Below are 6,081 nucleotides of genomic sequence, written 5' to 3'. Positions count from 1 at the left end.
TAATGCGAGAACGAGGCCCCCTCCCGGCGAGACGTCTCGCGGCGGTCGCGAGCGCGCTCCGCGTGAAACTTAAATTTTTCGTTTATCGAATATTTCCACCGAGCGACGATCCGAAATGCACCCCCGCCGATTTTTATTTCGTTCCTCCTTCCGATTCGAAAGTGAATGTGAAATTAAAAAAAAAAAAAAAAAAAAAAAACTTAGAAATAATTTATACCCTCTCGCCGAGTTTTAATGCGAGAACGAGGCCCCCTCCCGGCGAGACGTCTCGCGGCGGTCGCGAGCGCGCTCCGCGTGAAACTTAAATTTTTCGTTTACTTCACTGAGCGACGATCCGAAATGCACCCCCGCCGATTTTTATTTCGTTCCTCCTTCCGATTCGAAAGTGAATGTGAAATTAAAAAAAAAAAAAAAAACAAAAAAACTTAGAAATATTTTATACCCTCTCGCCGAGTTTTAATGCGAGAACGAGGCCCCCTCCCGGCGAGACGTCTCGCGGCGGTCGCGAGCGCGCTCCGCGTGAAACTTAAATTTTTCGTTTATCGAATATTTCCACCGAGCGACGATCCGAAATGCACCCCCGCCGATTTTTATTTCGTTCCTCCTTCCGATTCAAAAGTGAATGTGAAATTTAAAAAAAAAAAAAAACAAAAAAACTTAGAAATAATTTATACCCTCTCGCCGAGTTTTAATGCGAGAACGAGGCCCCCTCCCGGCGAGACGTCTCGCGGCGGTCGCGAGCGCGCTCCGCGTGAAACTTAAATTTTTCGTTTATCGAATATTTCCACCGAGCGACGATCCGAAATGCACCCCCGCCGATTTTTATTTCGTTCCTCCTTCCGATTCGAAAGTGAATGTGAAATTAAAAAAAAAAAAAAAAAAAAAAACTTAGAAATAATTTATACCCTCTCGCCGAGTTTTAATGCGAGAACGAGGCCCCCTCCCGGCGAGACGTCTCGCGGCGGTCGCGAGCGCGCTCCGCGTGAAACTTAAATTTTTCGTTTATCGAATATTTCCACCGAGCGACGATCCGAAATGCACCCCCGCCGATTTTTATTTCGTTCCTCCTTCCGATTCAAAAGTGAATGTGAAATTAAAAAAAAAAAAAAAAACAAAAAAACTTAGAAATATTTTATACCCTCTCGCCGAGTTTTAATGCGAGAACGAGGCCCCCTCCCGGCGAGACGTCTCGCGGCGGTCGCGAGCGCGCTCCGCGTGAAACTTAAATTTTTCGTTTATCGAATATTTCCACCGAGCGACGATCCGAAATGCACCCCCGCCGATTTTTATTTCGTCCCTCCTTCCGATCCAAATGTGAATGTGAAATAAAAAAAAAATAAAAAATAAAAAATAAAAAAAAAAAACAAAAATATTTCCTACCCAAATTATAAGTCTAATTTTTCAATCATAATCTCTTTCCATATTCGTCTTCTCAAACGAAAAAAGAAAAGAAAAAATAAAATCATCTCGCAGAATTTGCCAAGTCCCGACCGTACCGCGCGTTTTACCCATCGGCTCATTTACGTTTCGCCTGAAACGCGCGTAGGCTCCCCGCATGGCTGGCGGCCCGGCGTGCGAGACGCCGACACCCGTCGCCGTACGTATATTATGCGCGTCTCTCATGGCGTTAGCTAAAATACATTTTTCACCGCGTTCGCACATTGCGGCGGCCGATATGCCGCGCCGGCTTTACATTTGCGAAAATCAACGTCGTGTGGCCGTTCAGCTCCTTTGTGCGGCTGAGCGAGCATTGCACTTCGCCCGTGTTACAAACTCTGGAGTTCCGCGCAAGCAGAGAACACCGTGAACAAAAACGAGAACGGTCGTAGGATTCTAATCCACGTCCCCACTATTGCCGCGCCGAAGGCGTGCGCTCTCGTACGTTAATATTTGACGAAAGGGAATTAAATTTTTGGCCAAAGAGAAGATCCATGTGGTCCGTCTCGTCAGGTCCAGCGTTCACTTGTTAAAAAGTGAATTTAAAAGTAAAACGAACAGACTCGTGAATCGCGAGAGTGCAAACTCGAGCGAGCGAGAATGTGAGTTATATAGGTGCGAACATAAAGAGCGTGTCGCGGCGGGTGACTCCGTCGCGCCTCAGACGCCCTTCGTATCCTGGAGCGATATAGAAATGAACAGCTCCCTGGTTGATCCTGCCAGTAATCATATGCTTGTCTCAAAGACTAAGCCATGCAAGTCTCAGTAAAAGCCGAATTAAGGTGAAACCGCGAATGGCTCAATATATCAGTTTTGGTTCCTTAGATCGTACATAGTTACTTGGATAACTGTGGCAATTCTAGAGCTAATACATGCAAACGAGGTCCTGACCGGCAACGGGAGGGATGCTTTTATTAGATCAAAAACCAATCGGCGGCGGGGTTCGCGCCCCGTCCGTCGCCATTCGAGATGATTCTAGATAACTTTGTGCTGATCGCACGGTCTAGCACCGGCGACGCATCTTTCAAATGTCTGCCTTATCAACTGTCGATGGTAGTTTATGCGACTACCATGGTTGTCACGGGTAACGGGGAATCAGGGTTCGATTCCGGAGAGGGAGCCTGAGAAACGGCTACCACATCCACGGAAGGCAGCAGGCGCGCAAATTACCCACTCCCGGCACGGGGAGGTAGTGACGAAAAATAACGATACGGGACTCGTCCGAGGCCTCGTGATCGGAATGATTACACTTTAAATCCTTTAACGAGGATCCATTGGAGGGCAAGTCTGGTGCCAGCAGCCGCGGTAATTCCAGCTCCAATAGCATATACTAAAGTTGTTGCGGTTAAAAAGCTCGTAGTTGAAATTGTGTCCTGCGGTGTCGGTCTACCGAATGCGGTACGACAGGCACGTCTGCGGGGCTTCTCGCCGGTGCGTCCACCGCCAGTGTGTTGCGGTCGTCCTCGCGGGCGGCCGCGCGCCGAGGCGGGCCGTCGCGGCTGTTTACTTTGAACAAATTAGAGTGCTCAAAGCGGGCTAACACTTGCCTGAATATTGTACGCATGGAATAATAGAATAGGACCTCGGTTCTGTTTTGTTGGCTTTCTGATACCAGAGGTAATGATTAATAGGGACAACTGGGGGCATTCGTATTGCGACGTTAGAGGTGAAATTCTTGGATCGTCGCAAGACGGACTAAAGCGAAAGCATTTGCCAAAGGTGTTTTCATTAATCAAGAACGAAAGTTAGAGGTTCGAAGGCGATTAGATACCGCTGTAGTTCTAACCATAAATGATGCCAGCCAGCGATCCGCCGAAGTTTCATAATTTTAACCCGGTGGGCAGCTCCCGGGAAACCAAAGCTTTCGGGCTCCGGGGGGAGTATGGTTGCAAAGCTGAAACTTAAAGGAATTGACGGAAGGGCACCACCAGGAGTGGAGCCTGCGGCTTAATTCGACTCAACACGGGAAAACTCACCAGGCCCGGACACTGGAAGGATTGACGGATTAACAGCTCTTTCTCGATTCGGTGGGTGGTGGTGCATGGCCGCTCTTAGTTGGTGGAGCGATTTGTCAGGTTAATTCCGGTAACGAACGTAACTCTAGCCTATTAAATAGACGTGCAACCGGTATCACAGGAGTCCGCGGGCGCGCATCTTGCGGCGTTCGCGTCGCGGAAGTGTGTTTCGCGGTCTTCACTACCGGCGTACAATGAAAATCTTCTTAGAGGGACCGGCGGTATATATAGCCGCACGAGATTGAGCAATAGCAGGTCTGTGATGCCCTTAGATGTCCTGGGCCGCACGCGCGCTACACTGAAGGGATCAGCGTGTCCTCCTTGGCCTAACGGCCCGGGTAACCCGATGAAACCCCTTCGTGATAGGGATTGGGGTTTGCAATTCTCCCCCATGAACGAGGAATTCCTAGTAAAAGCGAGTCACCAGCTCGCGTTGATTGCGTCCCTGCCCTTTGTACACACCGCCCGTCGCTACTACCGATGGATGATTTGGTGAGGTCTTCGGACTGGTGCGCGGAAGCTCGTCTCGGGCATCCGACGCGTCGGAAAGTTTGACCGAATTTGATCATTTAGAGGAAGTAAAAGTCGTAACAAGGTTTCCGTAGGTGAACCTGCGGAAGGATCATTTCCTGTGAAATATAATATAAAATGAATTTTCATTCTTTTATATAGTATAAATATATTTATACACACGCGCAGAGCGCAAAATAAGCAAACACTGCGGCGGAATTTCGCCCTAGGGCGCCGCCGCGAACCGCGGACTGCCGGTGTCGCGGGAGGCGGGTCTGTCGGCCCGATTCCCGCGTCCGGCTATATTCTGTGAAAAATGTAATTTTTTTTCCGATAGAGAAAAAAGAAAAAAAACGCAACCGATAAACAATATATATATATATATCATAAAACACTATTACCCTGAACGGCGGATCACTCGGCTCGTGGGTCGATGAAGAACGCAGCTAAATGCGCGTCAGAGTGTGAACTGCAGGACACATGAGCATCGACATTTCGAACGCACATTGCGGTCCGAGCAAGACTTAGTTTGTCGACGGACCACTCCTGTTTGAGGGTCGCGCACACAATGCGACCAGACTTCGCCGTCTTCTCTCTTCGGAGAGAAGATTCGGCGAGAGTGTTGCCGGTCTGTCGTCCGCCGGCGCGCGAGCGCCGGACGGACGTCCGGTTAAATTTGACTTGGCGCGCTCTCTCGGTCCCCCCCGAGACGCTTTTCGAGCTAGCGACGACGCTGTGAAACCCGCCGCCGGTCCTCACGGGCCGGCGCGCGGGGGCGTTTCTTCGCGCTCTGCGTCGCGCGCGGGTACCGTGCGAAACCGGAGAGCGTTTACATTATTCATATATATGTATATTTATATATATATATGAATTTTTTTTTGTTGTCGACCTCAAATCAGGAGAGATCACCCGCCGAACTTAAGCATATCAGTAAGCGGAGGAAAAGAAACTAACGAGGATTCCCCGAGTAGCGGCGAGCGAAACGGGAAGAGCCCAGCGCTGAATCCTGCGGCCCAGGCGGGCCGCCGGGAAATGTAGCGTTAGGGAGGAGAGTAATATATACACGCGCGGTCATTAGTCACGGCTGCCTGTCCAAGTTCATCTTGAACGGGGCCCGCTTACCCGCAGAGGGTGCCAGGCCCGTGGTGACGGTAGCCGGCCGCGACGGTCTCTCTCCCCAGAGTCGGGTTGCTTGAGAGTGCAGCCCTAAGTGGGTGGTAAACTCCATCTAAGGCTAAATACTACCACGAGACCGATAGCGAACAAGTACCGTGAGGGAAAGTTGAAAAGAACTTTGAAGAGAGAGTTAAAGAGTACGTGAAACCGTTCAGGGGTAAACCTGTGGAACTCAAACGAGCGAACGGAGAGATTCATCGTGTCTTCCGTCGGAGCCCGCGTCCCGGCGCACACCTCCGCCCTTCGGCACTCGTTGTCGGGGCGGGGGGTGTCCGGGTGCGCAGCCGGGCTCCCGGAGCGCGTGCACTTCTCTCTCAGTATAACACCGCGACCCGTTGCGCCTCGGTCGAATGCGCCGTGCGGCTGTCCCGCCTCGCTCCGCGGGGCGGAGCCGCGGCGTCCACGGCCGGGGCGAGTTTTAAAGCGACGGTAGAGAACGAGGATCGCGTCCGCCCCTTCGGAGGGCGTCCGTCGCGTCACAGCGGCTTCCTTCTCGTGGCCCCCGGCGCCCAGTGCGTCGCGGGTGTCGCGTTTCGGATGTCCGTGGCTAGTGGCGCGCTCTCGGACGGGACGCGTCCCGGTCGGCGGTGGTTTTGTTTTGGGCACTCACAGGACCCGTCTTGAAACACGGACCAAGGAGTCTAGCATGTGCGCGAGTCATCGGGAACACTGATAAACCCAGAGGCGAAATGAAAGTGAAAGGTCGGCCTCGAGCCGGCCGCAGGGAAGATGCGCGGGCGTCGTCAGACGCCCCGCCGCATTCCCGAGGCGTTTCGAGAAAGCCCCCGTGCGATTATCGAGACGCACTGAGAGCGTACACGCTGGGACCCGAAAGATGGTGAACTATGCCTGGTCAGGTCGAAGTCAGGGGAAACCCTGATGGAGGACCGAAGCGATTCTGACGTGCAAATCGATCGTCCGAACTGGGTATAGGGGCGAAAGA

The 6,081-nt window shown here is 51.7% G+C and overlaps 2 non-coding genes and 1 pseudogene across 2 annotated transcripts; all 3 read left to right on the top strand.

Moving 5' to 3' along the window:
- The first annotated feature begins 2,140 nt into the window (after window positions 1–2,140).
- LOC148272029 (small subunit ribosomal RNA) lies at window positions 2,141–4,080 on the top strand. Its single transcript, XR_015824960.1, has one exon. It is a non-coding gene; the product is annotated as a small subunit ribosomal RNA (ribosomal RNA).
- Window positions 4,081–4,360: 280 nt separating this feature from the next.
- Window positions 4,361–4,522, top strand: LOC148272028 (5.8S ribosomal RNA). Its single transcript, XR_015824959.1, has one exon. It is a non-coding gene; the product is annotated as a 5.8S ribosomal RNA (ribosomal RNA).
- A 325-nt stretch (window positions 4,523–4,847) lies between these two features.
- Window positions 4,848–6,081, top strand: part of LOC148272027 (large subunit ribosomal RNA) — a 4,924-nt pseudogene continuing 3,690 nt past the window's right edge.

The sequence above is a fragment of the Micrasema longulum genome, unplaced genomic scaffold, assembly GCF_059751315.1.
Source record: "Micrasema longulum isolate JH-2025_06_02 unplaced genomic scaffold, ASM5975131v1 h1tg002522l, whole genome shotgun sequence".
NCBI lineage: Eukaryota > Metazoa > Arthropoda > Insecta > Trichoptera > Brachycentridae > Micrasema > Micrasema longulum.
This window is presented reverse-complemented; position numbering and strand designations above follow the sequence as displayed.